The sequence below is a fragment of the Scyliorhinus canicula genome, chromosome 9 (assembly GCF_902713615.1).
Source record: "Scyliorhinus canicula chromosome 9, sScyCan1.1, whole genome shotgun sequence".
In the NCBI taxonomy this organism is placed as follows: Eukaryota; Metazoa; Chordata; class Chondrichthyes; order Carcharhiniformes; family Scyliorhinidae; genus Scyliorhinus; species Scyliorhinus canicula.
In genome coordinates this window covers 176448255-176468128 of record NC_052154.1, presented here as the reverse complement: position 1 = coordinate 176468128, position 19874 = coordinate 176448255, and the positions used below count along the sequence as shown (strand labels likewise).

At 46.0% G+C, this 19874-nt stretch overlaps 1 long non-coding RNA gene across 1 annotated transcript; it reads right to left on the bottom strand.

Moving 5' to 3' along the window:
* Positions 1 to 1849: 1849 nt before the first annotated feature.
* Positions 1850 to 18908, bottom strand: LOC119971928. Its single transcript, XR_005461947.1, has 3 exons — positions 18861 to 18908; positions 6661 to 7608; positions 1850 to 2400 (listed from the first exon to the last, which is right to left on the bottom strand). It is a non-coding gene; the product is annotated as an uncharacterized LOC119971928 (long non-coding RNA).
* Positions 18909 to 19874: the final 966 nt, after the last annotated feature.

Genomic DNA, 19874 nt, shown 5'->3' with positions numbered 1-19874 from the left:
TAATAAGTATTGGCTTGGACTGCAATGCCTATATCTCACTAATACTTTAAAAAATCATTTAAATAACATTATGAATTATTTTAGTCAAACAAACCTGAAACATTTAATCAGTTTCTTTGACATTCTTTAGTTTTATTCTATTAACAGTCATGTTCTCATTATTATACTTTGCTGTCTCTCTATTTCAGTTGTACCAAAGGGAGGCATGGTAGTACAGTGGTTAGCACTGTTGCTTCGCAGCTCTAAGGGCCCAGGTTCAATTCCCGGCTTGGGTCACTGTCTGTGCGGAGTCTGCACGTTCTCCCCGTGTCTGCGTGGGTTTTCGCCTGGTGCTCCGGTTTCCTCCCACAAGTCCCGAAAGATGTGCTTTGAGATGATTTGGACACTGAATTCTTCCTCCGTGTACCCGAACAGGCGCCGGAATGTGGCGACTCAGGGCTTTTCACAATAACATCTTTGCCGTGTTAATGTAAGCCTACTTGTGACAATAAAGATTTTAAAAAATATATTGAGGATCATATCATAATTGTTTCTTTTATTTTTCCATGAAACGTATCACAAATAAACTACTATATAAACTGCTTTGAGGGCGAGTCAAAAAATTGAAATGAGGTTTCATGTTCGATGGAAGCGAGAATGTTGCAAAACTCAAAGGTGCTTTTCAGAGAAGATGAAGGTTTATAGAATCACAGGGTTTGATAACAAGGCATCACAAGAGCCAGGAGCAGAGATGGGTGGACATTAAAAAGTAGTGCCCAGCTGCACCCAGTCCCTGGGCCGATTTCACAGTGTTGATTGGCAGCCCAGGATTTGAATCTTGCTGAAGAGTAAGACATGTTGTCGAAGCTTTCGTCTTCCATTCATCAGGAAAATACGCAAGAATCCAAAATTTCAAACAGCAATTTATGCAACAGGAGAAAAAGGAGATGATTGGTTGGCAAATCAACATGATTGGCTGAGCCATTGCCATGGAGAAAGCAACGAAGAGAAAACCTTTAATTTCTTGTTGTTTTCCCCACGGCATTGTCTCAACTTCCTAGCAATCAATACTTTTTTTTCCCTGTCTTATAAAATACTGTGATAATTTAAAATTTGGGATACTTACATTTGTCCTGATCAGTGCAAGGTGAAAAGCTTGGACAACACGGTGCTCTATTCAACAATGTTTGCAGAGGCGGAATGGAGAGGCTATGGTGGGGTCATTAGTGACCACGTCAAGTCAATGAAAGGAGGCTCAGTTTGTTTTTCTGAGGGGGGCAGATTAACAGGGAGGCAAACCCAGAGCCCAGTGCTCCAACCAGGCATAGAGGCCCTTCCTTCCTACCTGGAAGCTGCAGCAGCCATAGGCTGCCCCCTGTAAAGAGGATACCTCATCCCCATTTCCCCCTGCCCCCTCCTAACCCCTCATCACAAATAGTAGGATCTGGGATGCTGAAGCTATTTTTTCATTTTAACATTATAAAATTTGGAGACAGGACACTTCCATCATGAAGTACCTTCTCCCTTGTCGAACTTCCATTATGACCTGCTGCTCTGTTCAAACTGAGTAGCCTCTGAGTGGCTCTGCCGCTTCAGGAGTCAGTCTGCCATCCTGAATCAAATAGTAACCCAACCCCCGGCTACTAATTGTGACTCCAGGGAAACAGTCACAAGTAATTGTTTGCCACGCAGTGTGGGCTTCTGACCCTCAGTTCAACCTGAACTGCAGAGTTCAGAAATCCACATGGAAACTCCGGGCCACAAGATTGGAGAAATTAAATAAAATAAATTAATATTTAGCAGCTGGTGAGAGAATTGAGGAAAATAATTTTTGTCTAATATTTATTTCCTTTTTTGTTTTTTCATCCAGTGTTCAACTTATGAGATGCGTGTAAAATATTTCTGGAAGCAGTTAGTTTCAAATCTCTCCAGGACTCTTTATTAAATGTATTCAATTTGTTGAGATTTATAAATCCATCCCTTTATTCTCCCTCGATCTGATTTCATTTGGGCCCAGGTTTAAGGCCGTTGTCTTATAGTTATCATGTAAAGATATCTTCTTCTTTTCAACTCTTTACAAGTTCATAACATCGTGGGGCACATCCTTGGAGCCATCTTTTAATCCCCTAATTGACCGAGGAAACACAAGTTATAATTTCTCTGCTTTATGCTGTGTGGCTTAATATCGGTTTTCTCAAATTACATTCACATCTTCAATGATATCCAAGGTCGAGCAAGTCTCCACAGACTTCTTATTGACAGCATATTTCAGTGAGTGTTGACAGCCGAGCTCAGTGCAAAGACACAGAGTCCACAATTGTAATTTGAAGTGTTAATTGGGATGAAGCTGGTTGACTTCTCAGTTCCTTTATCCATGTAGCCTGCAACAACAGTCTGAAGGGATTGACTCAGTAGGTGGGCCTAAATGAAAAAGACAAATCGCTGGCCATTACCACAAACAGGTTCACATAGAAAAGAGGCAACAACATCAAAGCTGGTGCTCGTTTTGAGGTATTCATCTTCATTGCTTTTAATTCAAATCGACTTGCAGGTCAAATTCCTACTTAAATTGTGAATCCTGATAACCAGCAACTAACCATCTTCCAGCATAACTTGGTTAATCAGAAATTAAATATGAAAGTCTGTACAATCCCCAAGCAGTTTACATACTGTACATTTCATTTGGATTTGGATTTGTTTATTGTCATGTGTACGGAGGTAAAGTGAAAAGTATTTTTGTGCGAGCAGCTCAAACAGATCATTTAGTACATGAAAAGAAAAGAAAACAAAAAGAAAATACATAATAGGGCAACACAAGATACACAATGTAACACAGGCATTGGGTGAAGAATACAGTATTAATCAAGTCAGACCATAAGAGGGCCATTTACGAGTCTGGTAACAGCAGGGAAGAAGCTGTTTTTGAATCTGTTCGTGCGTGTTCTCAGACTTTTGTGTCCCCTGCCCAATGGAAGAAGTTGGAAGAGTGAGTAAGCCGAGTGGGAGGAGTTTTTGATTCTGCTGCCCGATTTCCCCAGGCAGCGGGAAGTGTAAATAAGAGTCAATGGATGAGAGGCAGATTTGTGTGATGGACTGGGATGTGTTCACGACTCTCTGAAGTTTCTTGCGGTCTTGGGCTGAGCAGTTGCCATACCAGGCTGTGATGCAGCCAGATAGGATGTTTTCTATGAAGTGCTTTTTGAAGTGCAGCCCCTGTTATACAGGCAAACATAGTGGCCAATTTACACCCATCGAGGACCTACAATAATGAAGGAGATGATCCGCGAGAAAAAACCCTCTCCGGTCGATTGCTCGACACAACACTTTTTACATTTGAATCAAATCCCTTCTTTATTAGAAACAGTATAAAAATCCCAATGTTTATCACTGCTATGACAAGAAGCGTTTTATCACACACTGTATCCAAAACGCTGAAATGATCCTACCTTCCTTCACTGTTCCTACAAGGTCCACAGCACAGGTTCAAAACAGACAATACCTGTCTAGTAACTCTTTGTGAATTTGTGGAGACTTCACCATTGAGTCGCGCTGTCCAGCCAAAATAGGGATGAGAATTCGTCGTCAAGCTGGAGGCTTGAGGTTCCTCTTTGTTCGTCCTGCAGGCAATTGGTGATACATCCAATTCTGTGGCTACTTTTATGTCCTTCTTGGGACTGTGTGTCTGACCACCCACTTGCACTCCTGCACGCAGCTGTTGACCACCCTCCTTTGTTCGAACAGATCCTAGAAAATGCGAATGCTTTTTGGCCCGATATAACTTCGCACCCGTTATCTTCTGTTACCCGTGTGAAGCATGCTTGTTTACAGCCATTTATCTTACATCCTGTTGCAGCCCGCGCTTTTCCAGCTCAGTTTAAAGGACTTACTTTTGTAGCATCCCTTGTAACTTGGTTATATTTCCCATCATGCTTCAGTGTTCCCTTAACTTGGCCATATTTCCCATTCGGCCATGGCGCAGAGTCAACAAACCAGACGACGTGCATTTATTGATGTAGGTTCATGGTGAAATATTGGCTTGGACAGTGGGGGGAATATACTTTTCTTTGAACGGACCATCAAATCTTTCTCATCTGCATGGGAACATGTCATTTGAGATATGTATATTTCAGTTTAATTTTTTGACTATAAGTCCAGACCCTAGGTTGGCAAGAGCTTAGTCCAAAAAGTGCAACCATCTGAACTCCACAGAGAATGAAATTGATACTGTAAAAGAGTTTGCTTTGTAGGGTCAGGCATCAACATTTGCATCAGGTAGCATGGTGAGTGCTAGTATTAATAAACGTGGCTGCTTGGAATGTTTACTCCAGCGGAATAACAAATTTTTTGACGGATGCTCAGGAGAAAAAGAGAATATCTGAATGATGTCAACTAGGGATGTCAAAGGGTGCCAGAAAGCTTTATTTACTGAGTGGATAGATATGGAAAGGAGGAAAGGAGTTGAGAGACATACAATTCTGGTTCCAGTTATGAAATTACTGTTGTCATTTTGATTGTTTTGGTTTTGCAAGAGTCTGCGCTGCCATGGGTGATGAAAACCGAGTTCCTCTATTTAATTTTCTGCCAAGAAAAATGGCAGGCAAAGTGGTGATGGGAGTTAAAAACGAACACCAAGATAAGTGAAACGAAAGGAATCCCAATTGCCATGTCTGCACCAGATACTTCAGCTTCAACATGTTATCAAAGCAAAAGTACAATTTACAGAACACAAACTCCCAAACCACAAACCTGTTGTCACCAACTCCAATTCTTCAGCAAATTGACATAAAGTGATGCTGTATTCTCCAAGTAACCTCTACAGTAATAAAGAGTACGTTTTAATGCTCTTGTGTCTTTCCAGGCCTTCCCATCAAATTAGCAAGGACAAACGTGGGCCCATTACAGGCAGAGAGAGGGGAATTTATAATGGAGACGAGGGAAATGGTGGAGAAACTAAACAATTACTTTGTGCCTGTCTTCACGGAGGAAGATACAGAAATACTCGAGAGTCAAGGGACTTGTGAAAATGAGGCAGAGTCAACATAGATTCATGAAAAGGAAATCATGGCCGGGATTCTCCCCTACCCAGCGGGGCGGGGGGTCCCGGCGGGACGGAGTGGCGGAATTCTCCGCACCTTTAGGGGCTAGGCCCGCACTGGAGCGGCTCCCGCTTCGCCGGCTGGTGAGAACGGCCTTTGGCGCCCCACCAGGCGGGGCCGAAAGGCCTTTGCCGGCCAGCGGAAGTCCGCGCATGCGCTGGTGCGACAGCGGCTGCTGACGTCATACCGGCGCATGCGCAGCGGAGGGGGTTCTCTTCCGCCCCACCATGGTGAAGGCCATGGTGGGGCGGAAGGAAAAGAGTGCCCCCACGGCACAGGCCCCACGCCCCGCCCAGGACCCCGGCGCCCGCCCGCGCCGCTAATCCTGCTTCCCGCCAGCGGGATTGACCTGTCAATCGCGGGACAGAGAATCGCCACGGCGGGCCCGCCGACCGGTGCAGCACGATTCCCGCCCCCCGCCGATTCCTGGGTGGCGGAGAATTCGGGCCACGGCGGGGGCGGGATTGACGCCGGCCCCGGGCGATTCTCCAACCCCCTGGGGGGTCGGAGAATTCCGCCCCATGTTTGAATAACCTGCTGAAATCTTTTGAGGATGTTACTTGTCGCACAGACAAAGAAGAACCAGTGGATGTGGTTTATTATAGAACATGGGATTAATTTACTGCTATGGCTTGAGAATGGACTGAAAACAGTAGGAATAAATGGGTCATTCAGAGGATAGTGGGCTGCTGCAAGAATCAGTGCTTGGATCACAGCTGTTAACAATCCATATGAGCTATTTGGTTGTGGAGAACAAATGCAAGATTTCCAAATTTGCTGATGATTCAAACAAAGGTGGGAATGCGGTTTGTGAGGAGGATACAGGGAGGCTTCAAGGAAATTTGGACATGTTAAGTGAGTGGGCAACAACATGGCAGCTGGAATATAGTGTGAATAAGTGTGAAGTTATCCACTTTGGTAGAAAAGCAGAAAAGCAATTATTTCTTAAGTGGTGAGAGGTTCGGAAGTGTTGATGTCCAAAGGGACCGGGGGACCCTTGTTGATGAGTCGCTGAAAGCTAGCATGAAGGTGCAGCAAACAGGAAGACAAATTGTTGTTGGCTTTCATTGCAAGGGGATTTGACTGTAGGAGTGAACGTGCCTTGCTGCGGTTGTTCAGCATCTTGGTGAGATCACACCTGGTGAAGGGTCTGCTCACCCAAGGAACGATGAACTTATCAGAGAGTGATTACAACAGAGGTTCACCAGACTGATCACTGGGATGGTGGGATTGTCTTATGAGGGGAGATTAAGAAAATCAAGGCTGCATTCTCTAGAGTTTTAAATAATGAGAAGTCATCTCATTGAAACACACAAAATTCTTGCAGGGAGTGACAGAAGATGATGTTTCCCCTGGCTCGTGAGTCTAGAACCAAGGGACATTCTCATGACATCTAAGGATATAGGGATAATGGGGAAAAATGACAGAGTGGTAGATGATCATCCATGATCTGTTTGAATGGTGGAATAGGTTTGATGGGCCAGTTGACCTGCTTTTTCTCCTATTTCCCTATTCCTATCTGCTGGATCAAATAAGATAGGTATAACCGACTGCCTCTGCATTAAACTGTTATAAAAATACTTACTCTTGGAATGTAGTCAGTCTGGAAACATCTGCATTAGTAGCCCAGCTTTAGTTTCCTCAAGGAGGGGATAGTGGTCTTGAACCATTGCACTCCTTGTAATGTGGTTTTGCTGACAGTGATGTTTGATCGGGAATTCCAGGATTCAGTCCAATAGCAGTGTGTAACCAAGATATTGATCAAGCTGCTTTGTCCTACATGGTGTCGGGCTTCTCAAATCTGGTTCACCTGAACCCATTGAGATACATTGTGAGTATTCCATCACACTCCTCTGATTTTTACCTTGCAGATGTTAGCGGATTTGAGGAGGTGAACCCATTGGACAATATCTAGCATCTGACCTGATCTTGGGCCCATATGTTGGAAGAGAGATAGGAGATTTTTAACCAGTAACGGAAGCAATCATTTTGGGATAAGGCCAGAAAGAGCAGTTGAGAATTATCAAATCAAATCAGTTACATTTCATTGAATGGTGGGGCAGACTCGATTGACCAAATCTCCTACTTCTGCTCCTATGTCTTGTGATCTAATGGAGAGAAATTGTCCAGTGAAGTTTCTGCTCATTAGGTGGAAACTACGGGTACATAAGCCAGACATTCTGCAGAGGCCCTCAGCCATGGCCGTCACCGACTGTGCCACGTCTTGGACACCTCCACTAATGCTGCCAATGTCATACACCAGGCTCTCCACTGCGGCCGTCTCCCTAGCAGTGTTGGCCCCGGTGCCACGCATTGCCAGCGATATCTTCTGCACTCGTAGCCCCTGAGACATCTACAATCAGTTATAGACCTGCTGGAGTATCGCTGCCATCTCCCTCTGAATGTCCTGGCCGCTCACTCTTGTCTCCATCAGCTCCGGGATAGCACGTTCCACAGGCTCAGCATCAGGTAATCTCATGGGAGGCAGGGGAGGGGTCCACCCCAGATGGGCCGGTGCCGTTGGCTGGTGGACCTGCAGAAGAATGGACATGTGGTCAGTGGGGAGGGAGGGCGGGGGATCGATCAGTCTGTATGGCATTATCACCTCACGTGTAACAAGTCCTCCGAGTGGATCCTCACCTCTGCGGCGTGCGCCAGCCTCTGCATTGCTGACTGCTCTGTCCTTGGCCACCCCCATAACCTACTGGGCCTGTTCCTTGAAGGTTATGTCTGGCGCCCTTCCACCAGTCTGGGCCCTCTCCCACTGCTTGTGGGAGAACTTCTCCTGCGGCGACACAGAGGGCATTGTTTGCCGCACGGGTGGTTCACAGTGGTGGGGGCAGGGGGTGGTGAAGGAAGGGTTTGGGGGTGGTTGAGGAGGTTGTGAAGGGAGGGTTGCAGAGCACATGGAGGGTTGGGGGATGGATGCTCGCATGGGGGCGGAAATACCTCTGGGGGCGTGGCACGGAATAGTGTCAACTCACGCATGCTGTCCGGTGTACATCATTGACATTCATGCTGCACTGGAGGCCAGCTCTCCTGGTCACACCTCCCGAGCTGGCAGCCGCTGCCACTTCACCCAAGAGCACTGGCTGTCCTGTGGCTCAACTTCCGGAACTGCGACTGCATCTCGGAGCCTCCCCAGGTACACGTCTCCAAACCTTGGAGCCGGATGTCTCAGCGCAATGGCTGTGAGCTGAGTGGGGCTGGCTGTGCAAGTACTGTTTAATTGCTGCTCGACCTTGTTAGCAGGGGGCTGGCGAACGCAATTCTGGCAAATCGTCTGGCGAGCCTTCATTTGCAATGTGAAGCCCATGGGGCCTCGTTAAGTGGACCAATTAACATCTTTCATCTTATCGACCTCATACCTACTCACCCACCCATTCACTTCCTGTCTCTCACTCACCCATTCATCCATTCACTAATGTTCAACGGCTGGCTTCAAAGCTACCATGCAACACCTTGTGTCAGATAACGGGACCGTGTCCTGTCTTCCCCTACTCTACTCCATCCGAGACCCCTGATGGAAACTCCGCTGTGGAACAGCAAGAACTGGCAGACCCCAGAGGAAATGTACAGCAATGTTGAATCGGGGGCGTCTTTCAGCGCAGTGTCAATCTGACTATTATTGCTGCTGCTCAGAAGATCCTGGCTAAAACATATATAAATTGAATGACATCTGCAAATGAGAGCCTATTCCATGATCACATCTAGATGGTTCTAAAATATATTTATCTTAACCGAAGATTCTACACCAGAAAGCTTTGTATCATCTGCAAACTTGCTAACAGATCCCCTAACAGGATATAGAAGGCTCTGTCAGTGAAAGGTGACATTTTCCCCACATTCCTGCTTCCAGGCATTTTTTTTCCTGATGCCTCTGCCACATTCCACACCAAGCCCATCAGGAGACCAAGACTGTCCCTCACTGTTAATGGGGGGCAGCTACTTAAGAGTAGCTGCCTTGCCATGTTTCCGCCTCTCCTCCGCTCAGTCAACTTGACAAGGCTCCCTCTGACTGTCTCCCATTGACAGAATGTCCAATAAAATCAGGAAGAGTTGGCTTGCAAAATTCATCAAGCAGCCACACTCATCATGGCCAGCTTAACTTGACCACAGGCAGGCCCAACTCCCATTGTCAACATTACAGAACCAGGAGCTGAAATGCTCACTAAAAGTGAAAGGTGACAAATGATAGTTCTGTGATGACCAAAATATTTTTGTTAACGTGGTCAAAATACTTATTTAACTTTGTTGTGGCTTCAGTAGATTACACTTTTTAAAATCAAGAAACCTAGTATTAAGAATGAGTGTTGGACAGAGCTGTCAAATGCTGGATATATATTAAAAATGACATTCTGTTTCTCATTCTATAAATTTAACACCTGTTACCTTAACCTCACTACATTGATTCTCAAAGTTCTCTCAGTTAAGCCCTTCTCAAATGGCGACTGATCATGTAACCCGCACCTAAATTATAACACGATATACCACTAAAGGTAAGGAAATGCAGCACATCAGGAATGTTTTAATCAACCTGAGAAGAAAATATTTACTTATCACAATCAGTGAGCTGGGTGCGCATGCTTCTCACAACACAGTACTGAAATATTTATTTTAAACCTCCCCTCTCCTGAACAAAGCTGAACTCCGCTGCCAACAACCAGCCCGTGGGCCTCTCTGGCAGTTTGCAGCACTTTTTGATGCACAGTCCCCTCCGAGGTAAGACACTCAGCTGGCAGTACTTTGCTTATATGTCAGCCACACACCTCTCCCGTCAAAGCAGCCTCCGAACCAACACTCAATTATTTTGCTGAAGCTCTGGACTCTGTTCAGAGACCAACGTGCTTGCGGAACCCAGCTTGAGAACAACTATCTCAGAATACCCGTGCAGAAAGAGTGAGAATAAAGAAATAAAGAGGTGTAGCATCATATGCAATCATTGCTGGCCTCATATTTGACTCCTGTCTAATGATCCCTTTTATGTATTGCCCTTTGCGATATTGTCGCAGAAATCATGGTTTTTGAAATCTGAATGACTTAACTTTCCTGATCTCGGGATAATTTTGCTAACACAGTGGTTAGCACTGTTGCTTCACAGTGCCAGGGTCCCAGGTTTGATTCCCGGCTTGGGTCACTGTCTGTGCGGAGTCTGCACGTTCTCCCCGTGTCTGCGTGGGTTTCCTCCAGGTGCCCCGGTTTTCTTCCCACAAGTCCCGAAAGACGGGCTGTTAGGTGAATTAGACATTCTGAATTCTCCCTCCGTATACCCGAACAGGCGCTGGGGTGTGGCAACTCGGGGACTTTCCCAGTAACTTCATTGCAGTGTTAATGTAAGCCTACATGTGACATTAATAATGGTTAGCATATTTTTTTTACCCTCACTGTTTGGGTGGTAATCTGTTGGATTAACCCAACACTGATGGAACTATTTGATTTTGATTGAAGCTCCCAAACAGGCAGTGAGAGATATAATAGCAGATAGGTGGGCACATCTCAGAGAAGTGTAACAATAACAGGGTAGTAATAATAGGGAGTTTCAACTTCCACAATATTAATTGATTTAGTCAAAGTCTGAAAGGCTTAGAAGGGGCAAAATTAGGCGGCACGGCTGCGCAGTGGTTAGCACTGCTGCCTCGCAGCACTGAGGACCCGGGTTCGATCCCGGCCCTGGTTCACTGTCCATGTGGAGTTTGCATATTCTCCCTGTTCCTGCATGGATCTCACCCCCATAACCCAAAGATGTGCTGGGTAGGTGGATTGGCCACGCTAAATTGCCCCTTAATTGGAAAAGAAAAGATTTGGATACTTAAAATTTTAAAGAAAAGACGGTCCAAAATCCTTCAGGTGTATCCAGGAGAGCTTCTTGAGCCAGCATGCAGAAGGTCCTACAAGAGAGGGGGCAATACTCTACCTAATTTTAGGGAATGAAGGCAGGTCGACGTGTCAGTGAGGGAGCAGTTCAGTGATCGTGACAATAACTCGGTGAGGTTTAAGTTACATAGAATAGAACATGAACATAGAACATACAATGCAGAAGGAGGCCATTCAGCCCATCGAGTCTGCACCGACCTATCCCTGTAACCTAATAACCCATAACCCCTCCTAACCTTTTTTGGTACTAAGGGCAATTTAGCATGGCCAATCCACCTAACCTGCATATCTTTGGACTGTGGGAGGAAACCAGAGCACCCGGAGGAAACCCAAGCATGGGGAGGAAGTGCAGACTCCGCACAGACAGTGACCCAGCAGGGAATCGAATCTGGGACCCTGACACTGTGAAGCCACAGTGCTAATCACTTGTGCTACCGTGCTGGCCATTAAGGTAATTATGGAAAATGAAAAGATGGGCCAGAAATAAAGCTTCCGAATTGATTGAAGGCTGATTTTAATAGGGTAAGAACCCTGGAAAGTGTGAGGTGATGTATTTTGGGAGGACTAACAAGGCGAGGGAATACACAATGAACGGTGGGATGATAGGAAATACAGAGGACCACTGGGGCTTTGGGCTGCATATCCATAGATCCCTGAAGGCAGCAGGACAGGTAGATAAGGTGGTTAACAATGCATATGGGATACTTGCCTTCATTTGCTGAGGTATAGTATATAAGAGCAGGGAGGTTATGATGGAGCTGAATAAAATGCTCGCTGTGCCACAGTTGGGAGTACTGTGTGCAGTTCTGACCGCCACACTATCGGAAGGATGTGACTGCTGCAAAGAGGGTGGAGAGGAGATTCACCAGGATGTTGCCTGGGATGGAGGGTTTCTGCTGTGCAGAAAGGCTGGTTAGACTGTGGCTATTTTCCTGAGAGCAAAGAAGGATGGAGGGGACATGATCGAGGTGTACAGAATTATGAGGGACATAGATAGGATTGGTAGGACGAAACCTTTGCCTTTGGTCGAGGGGGTCAATAACCAGGAGACGAAGATTTAAGGTTTGGGGTAGCATATTTAGAGGGGATTTGAGGAAAAAACCTTTTCAACCAGAGGGAGGTAGGAATTTGGAACTCACTGACTGAAAGAGTGGGAGAGGCGGGAACCCTCACAACATTTAAGGGGCATTTAGAGGAGCACTTGAAATGCCATAGTATACAAGGCTACGGACCAAATACTGGCAAATGGGATTAGAATAGGTGGATATGGCCGGCACAGACACTGTGGGCCAAAGTCAAAGTCACTATTAAGGTGATAAGTGAACATAAAGTACAGCTGGAAATCTCCTCAGATCTGTACCTGTTCTCTTATCATAATTTTACCAGAAATGCACAAAACCTCCCTTATGCCAAAATCCTAACAAATTGGTGACAGCGCAGCAGTAACAGCTCAATGTGGTCTCTTTATTGTTGAAATGGAGAAAGGAATGAAGAATTTTAATTTATTTAGTTTCTTTGATGTTTCTTTCTAACACAGGAGACTGGGTGGAAATTTATATAATTATATAATTGTGAGGGGTTGAGATAGAGCGCCCAATGAGGACTTACTTCCCTTAACAGAGAGTTCAATAACCAGTGGCATAGATTTCAAGTAATTGGTGGAAGAATTAGAGGGAAGTTGAGCAGAATGTTTTACTGTCCAGAAGGTGATGGGAATCTGGAATGTGCTGCTTAAAATGCAGCCGAGGAAGAAGCACTTCACGCGTTTGAAAACATACTTGGATATGCACTTATAATGCCATAACCTACAGGGACCAAAACCCACAATTCAAAAGTTGGAATGTGGCATTGGACTGGTTAGGTCTTTACAATAATAATCTTTATTATTGTCACAAGAAGGCTTACATTAACACTTTGAGACTCAATGTCCTCCTGACGGTATCCCTCAGTGTTCTAAAAGAACACAATTTGGCAAATAATCAGCAAGGAATTAAATATGTCAGAATAGATTTGAATGGAAAAGTTAGCAGATTGAACTAATAAAAGACAGCTTTGCTTCTTTAATACTTTATGGTAATATACAAAAGCAATCTGTTCCATAATAACCTCAGAAGATTAGAAACTTTGGTTCAAAGGAAAATAGTAAAGATGGCAAATTTAATTCAGATGAAATTGTTACATTGGCCGACTTTGGTTTGCTCAACCATTATCTGTCCTGTCCTATTTCCCTTTCTATTGATTAATGCAGATTATTTGATGTTCGCATATTACACCCATTACCCACAATTAAAATTACCTGCATACTTTCTTCTCACAGTTGTAAGATAAAATGTGACAGATATTATTGGCAGAAATGTTTTTAGTTTCTCATAAAAATATAATTGTGCCTGAAATGTGAATTGGCTAATTCTGCCTGAATTAATCAAATCATCTTGTCGCTTGTCGATAATGAAAGCATTTCAGAGGTGAAATGCTTCAGAAAGGCGATTCACATTATCCATTTGAATGATATTTTTCGTGGCCTTTTAGTTGGGTCTTGTGGAGTTTGTCCAACTATCCAGTACAAGTCAAAGAGATTAAATTGTGCCTTCTATCCCTCAAAAACATCCTAACAGAAGACAGTAAGAGCGGGAGATATTCCTGGTCAGCCATATGATAGAAGGAACTCTCTGCCATAAACACCCATAGCTCCAGGCTACAACATAATAATAATGTTTTATTGTCACAAGTATGAAGTTACTGTGAAAAGCCACTCGTCGCCACATTCCGGCGCCTGTTCGGGTAAGCTGGTATGGGAATTGAACCCGCGCTGCTGGCCTTGTTCTGCATCACAAACCAGCTGTCTAGCCCACTGAGCTAAACCATCCCTATGCATGTAACAGTCCATCTTGCCACCGTAACCTGGACTCCCTGAGTGAGCTGTAGCACACCCGCACCACCCCCACCACCACAAGTAGTTTGACCACTGTCATTAATGGCTAGCTCCTATTTAGAGCAAGATCTGGTAACATCAGTGAAGAGAGACATAGGCCAGAATTTTATGCCCCCTCCCCTTGGTGGCTTCTGAGGAGAAGGGGAGTGTGAAATTGAATGGATGAGATTCCCTCTGGGGTCCCACCTGTCCCAACATGGAGGTGATTTTACGCTGGGGCGTGCAGGCCCTTGCCCCAATTAAATCCCTTAACTGGCCACTTAATCGCCACTTAAGGGCCTTTAACCACCCAGCCTCAATTTCTAGGCTGTTGGGCAGATGACAAAACGGGGAAGGGGGGCACCCGAAAACGAATAGAGTTCGATCTCAGGCTGGAAAGTGGGTGCCTCCATCAGATGCCCTCTTCTGATCGGCTGCTCTCCCCTGAAGGCCGGTGACCTGCGGACCCCTGTCCCCCACCTTGGTCTATTGTCTGCGGCCCTGATCACCCCCTTCATAACTCTCACTGTTCTTCCCTACCCTCTTCCCCCTGGGAATCCTGTCACTTACCTCTCCTCCGATTCCTGGCACTTTTTGCCAGACAGCTCCATGCACTGCCTAATCCAGACACTGCAGCGCAGTTCCTGGAGGGACTGGAGAGCTGCTGGGCTAGCAGATTGGCCGGCAGGTCCTGAAAGCAAGACTTCCTCCCGGTGATGGGTTGAAGTCCGCCCTTATGCCAGTCAACACTTGTTAGAGGTGAAATTACATCAGGCCTGCTCGAGTCAACGGGGATGTGTCAGCTGCCTCTTCCCATCATCCTGAAACTCTGGACCATGGATATTTTGGAGTAAAACACACTGCAGAATATGAAGCAAATGAGGAGCTATCTCAGTAGTATCATCTGGGAACTCTATGCACAATGTATGAACAACACTTTATGATGTCACTGTAATTATCTTAAGCAATTAATGTTGAATCTGATTCCAACAAAACTCCGCTTCTCAAATATCAGCTCTCTTAAAACATCAGTATTTTGGGGGTCACCCTTGGCTTGCCAAGTGGTGGCACAGTGGCACAATGGTTAGCACTGTTGCTCACAGCTCCAATTCCAGCCTTGGGTGACTGTCTGTGTGCAGTTTGCACTTTCTCCCCGTATCTGTGTATGTTTCCTCCGGGTGCTTCAGTTTCCTCCCACAGCCCAAAGATGCGCAGGTTAGGTGGATTGGCCATGCTAAATTGCCCCTCAATGTCAAAGATGATAGGTGGGGTTACTGGGTTACGGGGATAGAATGGAGGCATGGGCCTAAGAATGGTGTTCTTTACAAGGGCTGGAGCAGACTCAATGGGCTGAATGGCCTCCTTCTGCACTGTAGGGATTCTATGATTCTATGCCCTCCCTCTCAATGAACGTGTGGGATGGACAGTACATGTTGGCCTTGCCGACAATGTTCAAATCCCGTAAATGAATAAAAAAAACGGGCAACCTTTTGTACTCAGATTTTTTAATTCACCGATCGGACTTGGGACTGAGGGAGACATCCTATGCAAGAGGTGATGCATTACTAACTTCTCTCTGGCATGTCGATGATCACAGATCTGAACATGCTGCGTCAGTCTTTTACTTACCATAACCTGAACATGCTGTGTCAGTGTTGGCACTCAACATAATTACAGTGCAAAACAACATTCATTCACAAACTCAAATCATGTACTGAGTACTTAGTGGTTTTAACAAGAACAAATGTTATTTGAGCAGGCAATTTAAAGGAGGAGTCGAACATGAGCTCTGTACTTTACAGCTGCATTTTAGGAGATGGTGGGATTGTACCTTACAAATTTACTTTGGGTCATGTATTTTCTTCCCCATGTAATAAATTCCAACTTTGGACTGATTTGAATGTGTCAACAGGAGATTGACCCCACATCATGCTCATGGCAATCTGTTTGGGGTGTGCACATGTGAGTAAATTGTCTCGATTGGTTTCTTTCCCCATTAGTTAGGGAAATATATGAGCTGAACTCAACATTTCCTGAAAGATAATTCCCAGAAGTTTTGTAAATTATAAAATAAATATTGGGAACCAATTGTCTCACCTCAGTGGATCACAAATGTCTGCTCTCGATTAAGGAACCAAATTGGTGGCACAGTAGGACAGTGGTTAACACTGTTGCTTCACAGCGCCAGTGACCAGGGTTCGACTCCCGGCTTGGGTCACTGTCTGTGCAGAGTCTGCACATTGTCCCCATGTCTATGCGGGTTTCTTCCGGGTGCTCCGGTTTCCTCCCACAAGTCATGAAAGACATGCTGGTTAGGTGAATTGGATGTTCTGAATTCACCCTCAGTGTATCCAAACAGACGCCGGAGTGTGGCGACTAGGGGATTTTCACAGTAACTTCATTGCGATGTTAATGTAAGCCTACTTATGACACTAATAAAATATTGTTAATAAAAAAGAGCAGGGAACGAGGGCAGATTTTCCTCAGTGCAGTCAGATGGACAGAGCGAGGCGACAGAACGCTGCTGGATAATGTCAGGATCAAAGTCCAATGTCTTTATGCTGCCAGAGTATATTCATGGAGGCAACAACATGGGTGGATGGATGTTATGCTTGAAGGTGACGGGAAGATAATTGAACCGATTCAAGAGGTAATTTTATGACTATTAATAATTTTGCGAGAGGCACAAGAGCCTCGTGAGCTATGAGGAGGTGGAAGATCAGTTGTAGGTCAGCCTTGGTTGCAGTTGGCAGTGATTATGAGGGGCAACATTGTAGGGGGTGTGATAGTGTAATGCCAACCTTGAAGCCAACCCGCAAACTTGCCAAACGCAGGTGAGGCATTTAGATTGAGTACCCTCTCTGACTGCCCCATGCTGGCACAGTGGTTAGCACCACTGCCTCACAGAGCCAGGGATCCGTGTTCAATTCCAGCATTGGGTCACTGTCTGTGTGGAGATTGTGCGTTCTCCCCATGTCTGTGTGGACTTCCTCCAACCGTCGCTCCGGTTTCCTCCCACAGTCCAAAAATGTGCCGGTTTGGTGGATTGGCCGTGCTAAATTCCCTGTTAGTATCCAAAAAGTTTAGTTGGGGTCCTGGTTTATGGGGATAGGGTGAGGGCGTGGGCATAGGGAGGGTGGTCTGTCAGAGGGTCGGTGTAGACTTGATGAGCCAAATGGCCTCCTTCTGCACTGTAAGAATGCTATGATTCTATGATTCTTCTTGTCTGTACAGAATAAAGGGAGGGAGAGACGGGCGCAATTCTCCGCTGCCCACGACGGGTCGGAGAATAGCGGGAGGGCCTTCCCGACATTTTTCCAGACCTCCCGCTATTTCCCCCCCCCCCCCCCCCCCCACGGCCGCTCCACGACACGAATCGCTGCTCGCCGTTTTTTTACGGCGAACAGCGATTCTCCCCTAGCCGATGGGCCGAGTTCCCAGGCCTTTACGCCCGTTTTCACGAATGCAAACACACCTGCTCTCACCGTTCGTGAAAACGGCCGCAAAGTGCCATTCCCGACAACCATGGCACCGGGTGGCATGGGTCCCAAACCTACGCACTCTTTGTTCCTCCGCCGCCCCGCAGGATCAGTCTGCGGGGCAGCTGAGGGGCATGATGGCCCGCGCATGCGCGGGTTTGACGCATATGCGTGATAACGTCATCTGCGCATGCGCGGGTTGGAGCCATCCAATCCGCGCATGCGCGGCTGACGTCATTGCGCGCGTCAGCCGCCGTGACCCTTGGCGTGCGGGCTTAGCGACGGTTGCTAAGCCTGCGATGCCGTGCTTCGCGGGGTGGCGCTGCTAGCCCCGACCGGGGGGGGAGAATCAGGTCCCGGGAGGGTGCGCGGAGGCTGCCGTGAAACACGGCCAGTTTCACAGCAGCCTTTACGACTCTCCGCATTTGCGGAGAATCGCGCCCACTGAGTAATGAGTGCAGAATGACTCTAGCTCACTCAAGCTTCTGTTCATCCTGAATGAACATAATTCCCTCAGAATCCACATAGCTCATGAGCATCTCCAACAAGGCATCGGAGAACCTGGACAATGGCCTTGCTCTGCTTTCTGCCATTTTCTGAACTGTCAACAGATCTTCCCCTCAGTTTTCTTTGGGATTGTTGCCTTTTAAAGACGTTGCTGGCATTGTATGACCTATGACCCCGAACGTTCTTCAACCGTGCTGCCTGACGAACTGACGCCAATGTCATCAGCCATTAACTGGACAGTCCCAACAATACCAGAGTTGCGCTAATGCAGTCAGTCTGAACTTGGTCTTTCATTATCATAAGTATGATATAAATTACATATGTTCAAATTCAAATATTTCTTCGATGTTTCAGGAATGCTACAATACTTCTGCAATCTGTTGCTACTTAATGCTTTTAAGATTTTCAATGAATAAGAGGATTACTTTGCCCTTGCCATTTTATCTCCTAATGTATCTTTACTTAAAGCAGGATGTTCACTGAAGATACCAGAATGTACTTCAATGGATTAAAATGGATAGATGAAATAACCGCTTATCAAAAGAGTCAGGTCTATTTCCAAGGCAGATAAGAAATATATCCTGCTGTTTTACTGGCAAAGCCAACAGATAAATAAAGTAATTGCTTACAGCTTGTAGTCAAATATGAAAAGCGTTGAATCTATACACAAATTCCTCAAGGGAATCTTGAGAACAAATGCACCATTTTAAGTGACAGACAAATAAGTGACATGCTATATATTTTAAATAAGTTTAATCACTGAATGTTGTCATTTGACTGATTTTTGTTGTCTGTTGATATAAAGGTCTTGGGCTGGGTGTGGGGAGGTGTGTTGGGGGGTGGGGGGGTACAATGGGGCCAGCTGGATGATCTCCTTCTCTGCCTGACCAGCAGAAGTTGCTGAAACATGGGGCGGGATTCTACAATAATGGGGCTATGTCCCCCACACCCGTGAAAAAACGCGGGCGAATCACTCCAGACTTTCCTGAAGAAAGTCCAGAGCAATTCACTTACCTGGAGGGGGTGCTCCTCGCAGTTCCGGCTGCCAACTCAGGGCTCTGCACTTCCGGTCGGGGATCCACGCAAGCGCACGGCTTGTGTTGGCTGCTCCGCGCGACGTGGCGGACCCACACCACACACATAGTGTACCAAAAACATAGCCCCCCCCCAGATCGCACTCGCCCGCAGATTGGTGGCCCCAATCGGAAGCTTGATGGTCCTGGAGGCCCTCCCCGCCCCGTGAAGGATCACCCCACCAGGGTGGCCACGGACTGAGTCCGCAGCCGAACCACGCCGTTGGGAAACTCGGCCAGTTGATGTTGGAGAATCGCCGCGGGGGCCTATTTCAATTGTCCCCGACCGGCGCCGTGCCGCCCGCGCCCGGTCACGATTTCGGCGCGGAAGCTCGGAGAATCCCACCCCTGATATGCAGCAGAATGGCAACGTTACTGGAGTAATCCAGAGGCCAAGTCCTCTGGAGATGAGTTCAAATCTCACTGAAGCAGAGGAATACAAATTTAGTTAACTAAAATGTTTCTTGAGGGTTAAACCATGTTATCTGAGGAATAGCAACAATCAGCTTGTCATAAATACTCCCCTGGTTCACTCATGGCCTTTAGCGAAGGAAATCTGCTGCCCAGACCCAGTCTGTCCTACATGTGACCCCAGACCCACAGCAATATGGTTGAGCTTTTCTGGAACACTGGAGCAGGTTATAGACAGAAAGGTCGGTATAGGTGCAAGGTATGAGGATTGAAATGACAAGCAGCCGGAAATTTAAGTTTGTTTGTTGACTTAACTATTTGTAGATATTCTGCAAATTCCTCACCCAGTCTGTGTTTGATCTCGGCAGCGTAAATGGAATAAAATTGTGAACAGTGAATGCTAAATTGAAAGAAGTACAAGTGTGACGAATGTAGAAATTGATATGTATCATATTTTATATTTGTGGCCATAATGTTATTAAAAACCCTGGTTTAAAATATATACAGGCAGTGTGTCTATTAAAGCTGTAAGTAAAATGTCATA